At 48.9% G+C, this 16,873-nt stretch overlaps 1 protein-coding gene across 1 annotated transcript in view; it reads right to left on the bottom strand.

Moving 5' to 3' along the window:
- WDR19 (WD repeat domain 19) overlaps positions 1-16,873 on the bottom strand; it is a 2,828,275-nt gene that overhangs the window by 1,338,378 nt on the left and 1,473,024 nt on the right. The window lies entirely within an intron of this gene.

A 16,873-nucleotide genomic window follows, 5' to 3' on the forward strand; every position in this document is an offset into this window, starting at 1 on the left:
GATCAAGCATACCAGACAGGCATGGAAGGAAGCACACCAAGATTTGCGGTGGGCGAAGAGGCCTACCCTAGATTAGCCTCTCCGGAACAATAGGCTTCTTCCTGAACTCAAGAAAATGGGGCATTTCAAACAATGGGAAGAGCAGGGTGTGAGCTACCTCGCTAATGTGGTGCAGGAGGGGACCCTCCTCCCCTTTGAGAAAATGCAGGATTTGTTTGGGATACTAGGGAGAGATTATTATAAATACGTACAGCTATCCCATGACATAAGATCCCAATTTCTGGCCAATTGGACGAGATACCCACATGCTCACCATTAGAAGCAAATGTCTTTCCAGAGCGCATAAACAGGAAGTTCACTTCAACACTGTATAAGGTACTGACTGCCTTTGGTTCTCCCGAACTATCCCGACTCAGGGGCAAATGGGAGAGTGATGTGGGAAAGCTGGAACCAAAGGAGTGGGTTGAAGCGCGCATGTTCCCGAGAGAAATTAGGATGGCGGCCAGGCTGCGCCTTATTCAGTACAAAATATTCCACAAGTCGTATTACTCACAGACATCACTGGTGTGATGGGGGGCAACAGACCGGGACAACTGCTTTCGATGCGATAGAACTGGGGGTACCTTATTCCACACCATATGGGAATGTGTGCAAGTACAAGGGTTCTGGAAGAAATGTATACAGACATTTTCGGCAATAATAGGGACAGTGGTCTCCCGCGAGCCTAAAACGGTTATACAGGGAATCTGGAGGGAGACCGTGTTTACCAGATATGATTTTTTTTTCCTATCCACTGTATTGGGACTGGCAAAGAAAACCATAGCTATGATGTGGGGCTCGGCGGATCGTCCGCGGCTCAGCAAATGGACTGCCGAAATGGACAGATGCATGTCTCTCTAACGATGCATATACAAGGCCAAGGGTTGCTCACGTAAATTCCACAAGGTATTGGCGGTTGGGCTGGGGAGAGGGAGGGATAAGCAGGGATCGGGAGGGGGGGCTCAACACATGCTGCATGCAGCAGACATGACCCGCAAATGCCATCTTGACAGCGTCGCACAAGACCCCCAAATGTATGAGATTGTTAAATCACTGCAAATAGAGCCATGTGTTTTACTTGTTTATTGTAATGTTATTAAAAAAACAATAAAAAGTGTTTAAAGAAACCAACCACAATCATTGAAAAAGGATAACTACTCAGACGCCAGGCGCACCAGCTAGAACCCAACCCACCGGATCAAAGGCTGCACCCAGACAGAAAACATTTATAATTCCAAATGGGCCGATTTGTTACATGCTTAACCCCATCAAGACCCCCACCCTGGAGACAGTCAACATGCTACTAGTCCCGCTCTGCTCCTGCCGCGCAACCAACAGCGGTCGGAAAACCGGCATCACATCCCGGCCCAGAAGCGAGGCAGATCCTCTAGAATCCAGCTACATATCAACAGCGTCACTGTTTAGGTAATTAATCCAGAAACTGAGACGATGCTGCTGGGTCCACAAAAAGTGTGTTTTATGGCATGAATCACTCGCATCCTGGACAGGAACAGCGTTGCATATTGTAGGCCTCTGTCACGAAGAAGGCGCATTATGGCGACAAACGATATTCAAGCCTTCTGGACTGCAGGGGTAAAATACGGAGAAAAGTAGACACTGGACCACTGGTATTGTAACTGCCCAAGTTCATGGCCATGGGCCTTTCGAAGAATGCTGTCCCTATCTCGGTTATTTAAGAGGCGGGCAATCACTGGTCAGGGGCTCTGGCCCAGATTTGGCACTACAGGGGACACCGGGTGGGCATGCTCAATCAAAAACTCCAGAGAGAGCGGCGGGTCAAGCAGGACCTCCCATAATAAAGCTTTCCATGAAGACCTCCATATTCTTCTGCGGGACCGACTCAGGTATGCCCACTATTTGGATGTTATTACGGCGGGACCTCGCTCGCCTCCAGATCTATTCTTAAATTGGACTGCTTTCATGTCGTGCTGCAGGGTGCAGAGGGTGCCTGTCTCCTCAGAAACATCCTCCAGAGCCCCAACGTACCGCTCTGCTTCAGTAATCCTGACGCTTTCCTCATCAATCCGGTACTGCATGCGATCCATTTTAAATACCAAGTTGTCCAGCTTATTGTTGACCGAATCGAACCCCACCTTCATTTGGGAAAGGATGACTTCCAGGCCCGGGCTGTGATTCTGGATCCTACTGGCCACCTCATTCTCTGGCGTACCTCCCACTGCCTCCATTCCACATTCACCTCTGTCACATCACCTGGGCGTTGGTCCACGGACCCGCTTCCAGGCAGATGCGCTGACTGTGAAAAGGACAACTTTGCCAGCTTCTTGCCGCCTACCCTGTCCAGGGAACAACCAACTCCGGGGTACTCAGGTGTCCTCTCCCGGACAGCAGGACTATATAGTTAGTTGCTAAGTCTTGATCCACCCAAATGAAGTGGCAGTACTCTGACCGGCACCTTAGCCAAGCAATGGGGGGCCCTCTGATGACAAGGGCAGTGAAAAGACGTGGGCAGGGGCCCATTCAGCCCACCCCTCACAGCAAACACTGACAGGCTGCGCCAAGCAGCGCTGCTCACTCTCTGCCAGTCTTCTAGGCAGCCAATATGTGAAGTCCAGTGCCCCTCGCTTCAACAGCGCAGGTATAATGTCCAGGCACCCCTTCTCCATGCTTGCAGTCGCTCCACCTCCTGGTGAGCCCTGATGGCTCTCACCACATGTGCACCAGAGCTCGTTCCGGGACTCGCGCCGCTCCTCAGCGAGGTGCACTCCGCCAGGGCCGCAGCACCCATGCAGGCAGGGCACTTTACTTAAAGGAGCGAGGCCACACTGCCTCTCCTCCATCCTCCCTCCAGTCACACCTTTCAAGCCCACAGCAGTCTCGGGCTCCTCGTCAGCTAACAGCTCCAGCCTCCGCCAGCACTCTGTACTCTTCCAGGGGCCAGTACTCACCCTCTCCGCCCCCATCACTAGGCTACAGCTGGTCACTGCATCACACAGTACGCCCCATGGGGGTTGGCATCAACAGCACAGCTCTGTTTGCCTTCACGGCAGACCCGCAGGCCGCCAGACAACAAGCTCACCCGGCCCAGCAATGGAGGTCGCCTCCCTGCCACTATTGGGCAGTTCAGCCCCGAGTCTGCCGCTGCTACACTCAAAGCGGGTCTGCACAGCTTCCAAACCCCTGGATGGGTACTGCTTGCGCCCCGGAGTAGGACCCAGAACTTCTACCGAGACAGAGCTCAAGCCTCTGAGGCCATCTTGGCCGGCGCCCCCGCCTCTCCGACTTATTGCTCTACTTGATTCAGTGAGTAAGATCTTTTCAGCTATTATATTAAAATATCTCAGAAAATGTACTGATCAATGTAGAATCAGGGATGAAAATCAATAAGGGTTCAGACAAGGTATGGATTCTGCCTTAAATAGTGATATTGTTTAGTTAATTCAACATCAATCCCTGGACCACCAGCAGCAGCCCATTTATTTGGCCTTTGAAAACCTAACTCAGGCATTTGATAGGGTACATCAGTTCAAACTAAGGTACAAACTATGAGTTATGGGATCCTCAGCTCATATAGTTAATCTCATGAGTTATCTTCATTCAAAGACAGTGGTTTAAGTCTGCTTGGATTCCAGGGGTTCACTGTCAGAAGCATATGCTACTCACCATGGTGTTCACCGAGGGTGCGTTTTGGCCCAAACACTCTAATTTATACATCGCTGATTAAGGGAATGATTTGTCTATCTGTGATTCTTTGCCACAAAATTGGGGCATCTGCATCTTCGTAATCTGGTTTCTGCAGATGATATTGTATTAATGGACCAAACACCCACAGGCCTCCAGACATTGCTGAATAGGCTTTTGAATTACATGAGGAACACAGACCTGGAGATAAATCCGTTATCTCTAAATCCCTTTCTCTAAATGCACTGACCAATAGCCCCCGAGACTCGCGCTGCATAAGGCAACATATTGAACTGCTAAAGGAAGGCATTTAACACTTAGGAATAACTCTAACAAGGCAGATCAGCGAGCTGTTTAAAGCGAATGCCCCCCGCTCTGGGCATCCATTACTCAGGACATGAAGAGATGGGCAAAGCTAGCCTTGACATGGGCGGCTAGGTCCACGGCCATTAAGATTAACATCCTCCCAAGGCTACTTTTCCTGTTTCAATCCTTGCCCGTCATGATCCCAGACAATTTCCATCTCAAACTCAAAAAATAACTCCTGTCCTTTTTGTGGCCAGATCAGAAACCCAGAATAGCCAACAAAACGGTAATCCTCCCAAAAGACCAGGGTGGGTTAGGCTACCCAGATATGCAAAAACTATTACAAAGCGGCCGAACTACGCATACTCTTATATCACAAACTGGAAAACAAAGAAAAAAGATGGGAAGCATTGGAAAATTGGCTTTTTGCACCAGTCAATTATAAGTTATTCACTGCAGTGACTAATGTACTCCTAGTCTATAGTCCCCTTTCCTCCATACTGTATGGGCGTCCCCCGCTAGGAACAGGAAACAGTATCTTGTTCACCAGAAAAATCATCTTCGCCTTTAAATTTAGAGCCACGAGGAGGCGCGGCCCTGGGAGCATGCACTCTCCTGACTCCGCTCGCTGGCACCACTCCTCAGTCCCCTTTGACGTGTCGGCAATATTAAGATTGCCTGACACAGGTTTTATTAAGGGGAGAATGGTGGGACGTATGGAGGAAAGGCGACTTTGGAGTAGGAGTACATTAGTCACTACAGTGAGTAACTTATAATTACTCCTATGTCCCGTCCCCTTTTCTTCCTACTGTATGGCCGATTACAACTAAATACAGCCCCAGGGAGGAGAGTTGCCCCTCTTAAGAAAACATGTTTTTTCGAAACTGCCTGGCCAAAAGCTGTGTCCGACTTGGCGCTGGCATCCAAGCAGTAGTGCTTACAAAAGGCAGAGGGGGTAGCGCACGTAGCCACCTTGCTAATAGTCTGCCATGCAACGTGTCTTTTGAAGGCTACCGCTGTGTCCTTGGCTCTGATGGCATGGGTCTGCATGTTTGCTGGCAAAGGATTGCGCTACCCCTCAAACGCAGCCTAGTTTTGATCCACCAAATGTTATGAGCAAGGCGTCCGATTTACGGAAGCTCTTTGTGCTGTCCAGATAGAATCTTAGAGCACGCCTGACATCCAGGCAGTGCAAAACCTTCGGAGCATCACCCTTTGGGGCAGCAAAGAAGATTGGGAGAACTATCTCCTCGTTTAGGTGAAAGGAGGGGATGACCTTAGGAAGAAAGACAGGGTGTGTTCTAATCTAAGCACCACCTCGCGGTGGTGAAATGTTGTGTAGGGCTCTGAAGCCACAAGGGCCTGAATTCTGCTTATACAGCGTGCCGATGTAAGGCACACCAGCACGGCCGTCCTTATGGTAACAAGCCTGATGTCCACGGACGCCATGGGCTCAAATAGTTTGTGCGCCAGGGCGCTGAGCACTACATTTAAGTCTCAGACTGGGTGTGGACGTTTCACAGGCAGATACAACCTGGTTAGACCCGCCAAGTATCTCTTAACCATCGCATTGGAGCATGAAAATATATCTTCACCAGAGTTCTTGTAGGCCCCTAGGCCACCAGATAGTTACGGATAGTTTACCTGCACACCTGAATAAGCCAGATGCGCTGAGAAAGATAGAACATCGTCCAATGAACATGTTAATGGATCAATCTTCTTTGTTTCTGCCCAGTGATAAAACCTAGTCCACTTGCTCTCGTATCAACATTTGGTGGAGTCGCTTCTAGCTCCCTGTAGGATAGTCAGGTTATACTGAAACAGGTGAAACTGCTTCAGCGCAACATGTTCAGGAACCAAGCTGCGAGGGCTAACTTCTGCTGAGCATGGTGAACCTCTGTGCCCCCCTGTTTGGAGAGTAAGTGGGCTGGGCCCACCTGGAGGTGTACCGGGGGCTGATCCGACAGACTGAGGAGTTCTGAGAAAGAGGGTCTTGCGGGCCACAATGGCGCTATCTGGATGAGCCGAAGGCTCTGAGTCTCCCTGACCCAGCAGATGACCTTGTGAACCTGAGGAGTGGGGGCAAAAGCCCATGCGCTGATGTTGTTCCATGGGATCTGTAATGCGTCACCCAAAGAGCCCCTGTCTCACCCACGAGACAAACTGTGGGCATCTCCTGTTGGCACTGGTGGCAAAGAGGTCCACCTGCGGGTGGCCCCACCTGCTGAAGATCCCTTGGAGGACTTCTTTGTTCAACTGCCACTCATAATTGTCCATCCCCAGCCTGCTGAGCCTGTCCGCCTCCAGGTTGGACTCCCGAGTAAGATGGACTGCTGACAGGTGAATGTTGTTTGACAGTGCCCACTCCCAAATGTCTATCGAAAGCCTGCAGAGAGGTGGGGACCTGGTACCGCCTACTTGTTGATGTAATACATGCGGGTAGAGCTGTCTGTCTGGATGCAGGCCGATTTGCTGCTGACCATCCCCATGGCCTTGAGAGCAAGCCAGATGGCCATCATCTTGAGCTGGTTGATGTAGCTGCTTTGGATGAGACTAGATTCCATGTACACTGTGGTTGTCGAGGGTAGCCCCCCATCCCTCTAGGGACAAGTCTGTGCTGATGGAGCTCTGAGGTAAGAGGCTGCCGGAATGGCCTGCCTACCAGCAGTTTGGTGTCTGTACCCCACCAGACTATGTCCTGGTGGAGATGCTGTGATATGCTGACTGGCTCTGCCTGAGAACCTTTCTGCAGATACCAGGACGCTGAAAAATGAAGCTGCAACCTCCTCACCTTGAGTCTCGTATGTGGTACAACGAGGAGACATGGCACAAATATTCCCAGCAGGTGTTGGTACCACTAGGCTGAGGTTACTGCTCTGCTGAGGAAACACCTTGTTGCCTTTTTGATTGCTGAGATCTTGTCCATTGAGGGAAAGATCCTCTTGGTCCTTGTATCCCATATCAGACCCAGAAATGTCAGAGTCTGAGTGGGCAGTAGCTGTGACTTTTTGAGATTGATAAAAAATGCCAGATCGTAAAGGGTATGCATGAGATCAGTAGCCGCGTGCCATACTGCCTCCGGGGACGCCGCTCTGACTAGCCAGTCGTCGAGGTATGGATAAATGTGATGGCCTTGCACCCTGGGTAGAGCTGTCACCGCGTTCATTAGCCTTGTAAAGACTCTTGGCTGAGTTGAGTCCGAAGTGTAGAACTCTGCATTGAAAGGGAAAACCCATGATCCTGAGCCGCAGGAAGGACCGATGGGGTTCCAAAATCAGAACGTGGAGGTAAGCATCCTTCAGATCCAGGGAGCACATCCAGTCTCCCCCAGACAAAGTCTCTGCCCTTAGGGAACACTACAGGTGATTAAGTCTACAAGTGGCAGTACAATTTCACCTTTGTTACAAGCCTGTATTACACAGTTATGGTGGTAGCAGTAGCAGTAGCAGAGCAGCCAGACTTATCTCAAGAGCAAATGAGCAGTAATAGGAATTACAAAAAGGACTACAATTACTGTGACTCAAGCAAACACTGACTCAAGGTGTCTGGTTAAAAAATATAAGTACATTTATTTTTAGACCATCTGTTCACAAAACACTTCACTTCTATTAAACAAAACCACACTCTTAAATATACTACACAGAACCAATTCCCTAGGTTTAGGACAATTCAAGGTAAGTACCTTAGGATTTGACAGACCGGTGTTGTGAAACAAAAGACGTTACCGGGGATTAAAAAACACTCCCTTTTTGACAGTAATGATAGTTCGGTCTTACAAAAGAAAAAGCGTACCGGCGGGAAGAAATGTAACCGTAGTCAAACACACTTAGCACTTTGAATAAAAACAAGGCAAAGGGGACAAAAATCATAGGCAATACTTTTGTCAAGGTACTAGAATCAGAGGACGTGTTCAAAAATACAGATAAAGTCAATAGGCCCGCGCCAGTGTCAAATGGAGCAGGGCTCTGTTGTCGAGGATCACAAGTTTAGAACGTTCGAGATTAACGATGCCAGGAGTACTTGCATATTGTCAAAGGGATGCAAAAGTTATAAGAGGGAAGGAAGAAAGGACAAGCCTTCGGTAAGAAAAAGGGTTCACCCCGCTTTCTCAAGAACGGACGTAGAGAACGACCAAATATGCACAGTACCTTATTCATATGAAGAAAGCTGGTGCCCCAGCAGTTGTTACTGATAGTTCCTGCAGACTCACCGTTCCTGAAGCTTCAGTCGTAGGGACAAGAAGGAGGACGTCTGGAGCGATCTGCACTACCCAGGGATGAGGCCAGCAGCAGCAAAAGCAACGGTGAATAAAAGGTGCACTCCTTTAAAACAGGAGAGGGCTCTTCTGATGGCTTTCCGGACCACTACAGCTTCGTGCAGCGATTTCGACCCAGGAGAGGATTCTATGGCTGTAGAAAGGTGAGCTGGTTGATCCCACCAGGGTCAAGGGAAGAAGACTCCGGACTGGATCTTCTCCGTCGTTGAAGGGTAGATAGCTCAGGACTGCAGCAGGGGGGTAGGTGTGAATTAAGTATAAACCTTTGGGCCGCCTGCAGGTCTGCATGATGTGGGGACATGTGTTCCCTGAAGAAATCTTCAATGATTCGGAGTTTACCTTCCTCCACATACACACATCTCCCATCAGCATCTCGCAGGCTTTCTATATGGTTACGTTTAGTCTGTTTTTTCAATTTTGCGCCAATAGCTTGTTGGCCTTGTTCCTTCTTGTATAGCAATATTGTTTCATAAGGATCAAGCAGAACGCTGCCCGTCCCATGTGGTGTGTTGCTAAAGCTTTCTGTGCTATTCGCAGGTCACGGATTCAGTGCTGGGATCCTCTCTTCCTGTGTATCGCCTCTTTTCTTTGGACTGCCTCTTCTAACTGGGTTTGAAGCTGCCTTCTGACCTTCCCTCGAGCCGCTGCTTGGTCTATTATGAGACCCCGAATAACCACCCTCCGGGCATCCCATACTGTGTCCCATCCCATCTCCCCAGTATCATTCTCTGCAAAGTAATGCTTTATACCCTCAGAGATATGTGAGCGAATTAAGGGGTCTTCTAGCAAGAACTCGTTCAGGCACCAGAGTGGCTTGGGCAGGGGGTTTGCGTGGAGGGGGCACATTGTGTGCCTTACCAGGTCATGATCTGACAAAGCTTTTGGGAGAATCTCAATGACGATTGCCTATGGGATATGGGTATCAGAGATGAGAAACATGTCCAGTCTGGAGAACCCCTTATGTACGGCCGAGAAGAAGGTGTGTTCCCGTTCCTCCAGATGAAAGAAGCGCCAGGTCTCTATGAGGGAGTGTTCTCGCAGCAGTGTGGTGAGAGTTAGGACATTACTTTTATCGTTGCCGGTTGCGGGTAGAGGTTTGTTGATCAGGGGGTTAACCACTACGTTGAAGTCCTCCCTGTAATATAAGGTCCCCCTCTGCAAATTCCCCCAGTGTCTTTGATAAGGAGGCAAAAAATAACTGCTGGTGGGTGTTAGGAGCATACAACAAAATCAAGGCCAGCCTCCGCCCGAAGAGCATTGCCACCAGCATAATAAATCTCCCCCTCCCTGTCCGGCTAGACTTTCGGCCTTTTCAGAGGTGTACCTCTGCATACAAGGATGGCGACCCACTGTTTCTTCAGCCCGCTAGAGGCGCCTAATTTTTAGTCGGGTACAATTTGTTGTTAAGCCGGAATTCATCCGAGGGTAAGAGGTAGATTTCTTGGAGAAACAGGGACGAAGAGTTGAGAGTGGCCATTCTATGGAAAAGAGGTTTGCGTTTTAGGGGGGAATTTAGATTAACAATTAACATCCGGGGTCGCCATCCCTCGGATGCTCAAGTATGTGTGGGAAGTCGCAAGGAGCCATTCCTCCAGGAGAGAGTTGGTCTCCAAGGCACTCTGCCGCTGATCCTGTAGGTTCAAGCTCCATGTCACAGTGCCCCCTGTGGGTCATGGGGTGGAGGCCCAGAGCCACCGACCTGGGGGGATTCCACAAGCACCATATAGTGGCCAACAGTGACATTATATCGACAAGAGAGAAAGTCAATCTACTAGGCATTGTGTTATAGTATAAAGAAAACTTCCAAAAAAATTGAACAAAATACAATAGTTTCAAGAGAGACTTTCCATACTCTCCAGAACTTAACCAACAATGGCATTGTGTCAACAGAAGTGGGCATAATCCGTTCAGCATGCCCAATCAGTGTCGTATCTCGTTCCTTCCGCTTCTGAGGATAGAAAGTCCAGAGCAATGTATGTAGATTCACATGTGGCTCTGAAGTTGGTGAGTTTCCCTCTCTAGTTTTAGTTCAAGAGTGTGCAGCCCGCATTTCAAATCTATTTCGGAGGTCCATCTCCTCCCTTGCAGTGTCATACGCAGATATGTGACACATCCAAGAATTCCCAGGTCTCTCAGGTGGGTTCCGCCGCCTCCGGATCCAAGCGTGGGGTCGTTGCCATGGACGGTCACCCCTTGGGTCTTCTCCTTTTGTCCTTCGGCATAGGGTCTCGTGTGAGTTATTAGGCTCCCCATCTTCTAGGGTGGTATCGTTCTATGTTTCGGTCATTAAAGTTTTAGCTTCCTCCTTCGAGTTGATGATGTAATGCTGATTGCGGAAATCAAAGATCAACTTGCATGGAAACCCCCAACAATAGCGGTTCTTCCTGGCCTACAGCCACCCAGTGACTTTTTGTAATCCCCTATGGCTTGCTAGAGTGTAAGGTGAAAGGTCTTGGAAAAGTGTGAGGAATGTCCCCTGAAATTTCACCGGCTCTGATCTTCTTGCTGCTGCCATGATTTCCTCCTTTTGATGGAAAACAAGCACCCGGGATACCACATCCGGCAGCAAGTTTCGTCTCTGTTGGGCAGAGGAGTAGACCCAATGGGTCCTATCCAAGACCAAGTCTTTGGATTCTTGGAGGTCCAGCAAGAACTTGAAGAGTGCTTTTACGTAGCCTGGGAGTTCTTACTCTGATATTTGTCGCAGAACTCCCCGTATGCAGACATTGGTCCTTCTCGCCGTTTTCCAGGTCAGCTTATTTTGCCCAGATATCCTCAAGGTGTTACTCAATGGTCTCTACCCTCTTGGTGAGCTCTGCACAATCGTGTGCTTTTTCACCTGATGTGTTTGCAGGTCGTTGACTCTGGCTTCTAGACCCACCAGGTGTGGATTTAAATCCGCAATCGACCGCACCAGGGAGTCCTTAGAAGTTTTTATCTCTAGCTTTATTTCTTGTGTAATGTCCTGTTTGAATCTCTTCAGCAGATCTCCAAGGTCCTTCCTGGAGAGTGCGAGATCCGGGGTTGTAAGAGTCGGCGTAGGCGAGTGGACTTCGGCTCGTACTGCCTGCATTCTTGGGTCCACAGAGGCTTGCAGTGCCAAAAATGCTGTAATGTCGTTTCCTTTACTCTTCCCTGCCTCCTTGGGCATCGTTGAAGGCTTTCTATATGTATCCCTCGGAGGGTGTGGGCTGTCCCATCTAGGTGAGTTGTGTCGCACCCTTGGAGGGTCGCTGGAGGGCCTTCAGTGCAGTGCAAGCCCCAGAAGGGGTCCTCTCTGTTGATGGAGGGGGAATCAGCCCTGGACCAGGTAGGCGGGGATCTGCCAGGACCGAACTGGGGAGGGTGATATTATTGTGAGCGGCCTGGGCTCTCTATTTAAAGCTTCCCATGAATTGGAAGTATTTTTTGTATCTTCACCAGGTATATCAATGCCCCTCCGTGCTGCAGTTGGTGGTGTGAGGAGTCCAAGGCAGTAGGGAACCCTGCCAACAGGAGAGCCGTTGCCGACCAACAGCCGCTCCTCTGTATGCTTTGCAGAGGATTCTATGCAGATTTCTCGGGACTCGTGCCAACCTCCCCTGGGCAGTTTCAGCAAGGAAGGTTCCACGCCCTGCGGGCCGGCAGGGTCCAGGCCCACTTCACAGCTTCATTGGCCTCAGTGGAGGGGGAGGGGTGTGGAGCAGGGGAGAGTGGAGCCAGAGATTTCTTTCTCCCTGTCTCTGCACCAGCCCTTCCTCTTTCCCAGCTCCAGTTCAGGGACTGCCGCCCCTCCTCTCCAGGGTGGCGGGCACCGGCACTACTGTGGGAGGGCAGGGGGGCTACCCAGGACACTGTCCCGCCCCGGGCCCTCCCACGTATCTTTGTTGCGCCTCCTGCTCCTCACCTCCCTGGCCGAGCCACGGCTGCCGGGGCCCAGCTCCTAGGCTCCCGCTGCGAGCGGGAACGGTCCTGTTTCCCTCTTCTGCCACTCAGGGTCCGCAACGTCAGATGGGGCCATGACGGCAGGCAAGCCAATGCAGGCAGCTGGAGGTTGGTCCTCTGCTCAACTTCTCCTCTACACCCCATAGAGGCTCGTCTCTGCCGGCACGAGTTTGCGGGTCGCCATCTTGACGGCTTGGGCTATGCCGTAATAGGGATATTTAATCATCTTTCTGTGGCTTTTGACGCTGTGATTTCAAGGTCTGCGCCAGCCCCTCAATCAGGGGCTCCACCAGCAGTCATTCTGGACGGAACAAGATGCTTTCCACAACCGAGAAGCGCAGGCTCAGGCACTCTTACCCGGAGCTCACGGCAAACATGAACGCATGGCGTGCTGCCTAGCCACGCCCAAAAAATGCCATTTTATAAAAGTATAAATGATATTAAATGCCTCACTATCCCTACTCTGCTGAGGATTTCCCTGCCTAACAAAACTGAAGGGAAACACTAACACAGGATGTCTGGCCCTCACACTTACACATCAAATACACAAAGAAAATATATGGCAATTCAAATAACATCAACAATAATATTCATAGTTTGTTGATAACCACTCAACCATGGCGAGTTCACTTCCCCAGGATTCAAAGTTGATTCAGCTCCATTGTTCAACAAAAAGAAACCATGTAGGTAATATAGTCTCAGATCAGTTCTTGATGTTTTCAATGTCAAGGTAAAGTTTTGTTAACCACATTTCCAACAATTGCACATCTTTTCTCCTTGGTGAAATAAGGACTCTCCACTTCCTCAAAATATCATACATGTTATTCCCAGCCACAGTTATTTGCCACCACTTCCAGAAGAATTGCCACAAAATCTATAAATGTTAGTGTAACACAGTTCTTGGATAACAGCTATTATGTCAATATTTACAAGATTAGGGTTCACAGTGCTGCTGTTTCTACTTGAACAGAACAACTTCATTTCTACTAAAGTTTACCATGAGGATATTCTCCTTTGTCTCATAGTACTCCATTTCACTTGTGCTACTGAAGTGTTGCATCTACTGACAATCAGATATACCGCCACAGCTTCAGTAGATTGTGACTCAAAACAGGTTTTGGTTCTGACAAGATTTACTTTAAGGGACTTCACCAACTTCAAATAGGAAAGGTACTCTGTCTGAATTTCTCTCTTCAAAAGGGGCAGCCTCTTTGCCTCTCTTGTCTGTCTGCCATAACAACAACCTAAGTTTGCCTTTATGACGCACTTCTCTGTCGCTTAAAGTCTTTGGCAATATAGGTTGTGTCAACTTCAAATAATATTTTTGAGCAGCAAGTTTAATTAACCAGAAGCCTTGGTGGTACTCTCTTGGAAATCAAAATTAGGCACATGCAACCACTTCTTGATACGGTTTACAAGGTTTAAATGGTTTAACAATGGCTTTCTGCAGTGTTTGCTCTTCACACGAGTGAAAGAGAAATTACTGATCACACGCAAGTGCTACTTTTTCATTGTCCCATTGTTAAAAGCTCAACTAACAACTTCAGCTCGCTTATGGTAATACGCAAGTGAATATTAAGCTGGATACTGTTGCCGTCATTGCTCGCGCAAGTAATCAGAGCGCCAGGTTTGACTCCCCGACTTCTGTAATCCTTGTTCCACGTGTTGTACAACTTCTATGGCTTCTGACACAATTTATACTGCTTCAGGCTTCAGTTGGGACCCACACTCTTCCTTCCTAAAGGTGTCTCCGGTCCTGCCACTCGATTAAGGACCCCTCTCGCCCCCAGGACCCACGGCTTTACAACAGCTCCTCGCCTCGGCCTCCAATATGCTTCTAACACGGCAATCCTACAGCCTTCCTGCATGCCTTCCGCTGTGCAGGCTCTGCAACTTAGAGTTTGGGGGAACAGGACCCGCACAGAAGAAGCAGGTGAAATCTGCGGCATCAGTGTTCCGGCGTGCCTTCAGTCCTCCCACTTCTGCCTGGATTGCCAACACTGAGTCTTCTTCTTTCTGCCTCTGCTAATACTGCACATACTCCAATCACAGCTCCAGCTTCTTCCAATTGCCTGCACCTGAGGGTGCCTTTTAGGCATCTCAGGTTCCTTCAGGTGTGGGCTGTTAAGCTTAATTGCCTCATTACTGCTACAGCATGCCTCTTCAGCCCTCTTTCTCATCCCAGGATTTATGGGATTATAGGACTTGTAGTCCCCAACAACAAAATTAGTTCTTTTAACTTCTGCTGTTTGGCAAACAGCCATCAAAAGTGTGGGATTACAGGGAAAGTTAAACAGAGGGTGGGGGTCCCAGTCTTCTTGGCCTGTTTCCCCCCAAAGTGATCAGGAAACATCTGCCTTTCCCTGGCTACATGAGAAGGGTCCCTGACCAGGTCTCTGGGAGGAATCACTACTGATTCATCACAGTGGCCAACTCAATCATACATAATGTGTTGGGCTTGGAATCACTGCAGGCCTATATTGATTGGAAGTCCCTACTTTTATATACCATAATGCTAAACCCCCAGCTTTGCTCCTTGTTTAAAAAGCTGCAAGAGTTAATGGAGAGACAGTCAGATCCTCTTTTAAACAAATGGATATTTAAGGTTCAGAATCTCTTAAAGAATCTATATTCTACTGAACAGGAGTTGGTGGAGCTACCTACCAGAATTAAGAACAAATTAAATGTGATGGATTAGATACAAACTAGATCTCAACTCATGAATTATATAGTTTAACTACTATTCATAGACCTAATTCATTGATGCCTAACAAAGCTCCCGCTCCTGGGATACTTACATCTGGTATTAATATGTTCGGTGTGCACTTGGAGCATCTCTTAGAAATAGTTTTCGATGGGTATAATGATATCATAAAACGCACCATTGAAGACGTTACTTGGACTAGCTTGAATCAATTCAATAAGATCATGAAATGGACATGAAAATCGCAAAGGCACCGACAAGCGCAGTTGTGGAGCAGGGCAGAGCGGCATTGTCACAGTGCTGAGCAGTGTTTCTTTCATCTCTACTATGAAGAGGGGCTATTCAATCAAATCCCCTGTGTTGGCAAGTGCCAGTGAAGTGCTGACAAGCGCAGTTGTGGAGCAGAGCAACATTGTCACAGTGCTGTGCTGTGTTTCTTTCAGCTCTACTACGAGGAGGGGCTATTCACTCAACACCTATGTGCTGGCAGGTGCCAATTTAGCGCTGACAAGTGCAGTTGTGAAGCAGTTTGGGAACCGTTTGGAGCCGGGAGCCTGCAAGTACCCAGAGGTAACAATCTTACCACCTTAACTGATTGCCTGCAGCTCTGCATTCGGCCTCCCCCATCTTTCAGTGTTTTATATCTGCTTTCCTAAACAAGCCAAACACGTTTTTTTCCAGGTTACAGCACTGTGCACCACAGGAAGAACAGAGCCTCTGCCCTCAATTTACTTCTATTATCTTGCGGGGGCTAGCCAGGTCTGCCTGCTGGATATAATCGGTCCTCTTGTTGGTCCTAAGTGGAGCACTTTTATTTCTTATTTCCCATTACAATTAGTATCTAAGCAGTATACTGCTCTCATGTTTAAACTAAGACTGTGTAACGGGATGTACGCTCTACAAAGCCTTTCCACATCATCCAACCTTCGCATCTCTGACAAAATTTTGGAGATGCCGCACAAACTCCTGATCCCACTGTCGCCTGGAGAAGGGGTGAGCGGTGGGGGGGAAAGCAACTCTGACCACAACAACTATTACTTCCCCCTTAAAGAACATGTAGAAAGGCCAGACATTGGTTGATAACAACGTGGCAAAGGGTAAAAAGTCTACCTATGAGTCCGATGCTGAAGTGTTGCATACCGTAACTGTTTGTAACCCTTTGAAAGAGGCTGCTGAGGAGCCTTATTCTAAAACTCCCCCAATTGTCTCTGATGCAGAGAGTGAAAACAGTGACTTGTCGATTTCTTCCTATGTTTCCACTCCTCCTCCAAGGAAACGTGCCCCTCCCATTCTCCCACAAGGCAGTTAACTCTCGATGATGAAGCTAATGCACAAAATCTTTCCCGCCCCTCTTACCATTCTTGTATGGACGGATCTCGCTTATGCCAGAGGGGGATACGCCCCCCCTCTCATACGCGTACTCTGTACTAATCACCCTCTAATTACTAACAAAAGGAAAACACGTAACTAAGCCTTATTGAAGCTCAGAGACTCCATCTTGTGACACACCAGATGCCATCTTTCACTAGGCCCGAAAAATGATCTCTAGAAACCTGTCTCTCCCCTGCCCAGCGCCTCGTACGAACAGCCCAGGCCACCCCACCTCCTGCCAGATTCTCACAAGTCCTGTTCTCACAAAAGTCCAGCTATTCATTGTTGCAACAGATAATATCGCCCATGGAAAGATGAGCTCACTGCACTGTGAGAGACCGGAGCAGGCCCCAGCCTATGAACCCATCCATCTCCACTAACCTGCCTGTGCCCCCTCCACTCCCACCCCACCATCCACCAGGCCTGTGCCCCTCTGCTATTTGATCCAGATACATATCTGACCCCTCCTAGTGACACCCACCATAGCCCTAATCCCAGACACCAATATATTCCCTCTAAACATAAAACATGTCTACTCGTATCATGAGGCATTAGGTAAGGTCAAAAACCCCCAAGGCGAGCACCTGGGTCGG

The sequence above is a fragment of the Ambystoma mexicanum genome, chromosome 6q (genome assembly GCF_040938575.1).
Source record: "Ambystoma mexicanum isolate Mex_15411 chromosome 6q, UKY_AmexF1_1, whole genome shotgun sequence".
In the NCBI taxonomy this organism is placed as follows: domain Eukaryota; kingdom Metazoa; phylum Chordata; class Amphibia; order Caudata; family Ambystomatidae; genus Ambystoma; species Ambystoma mexicanum.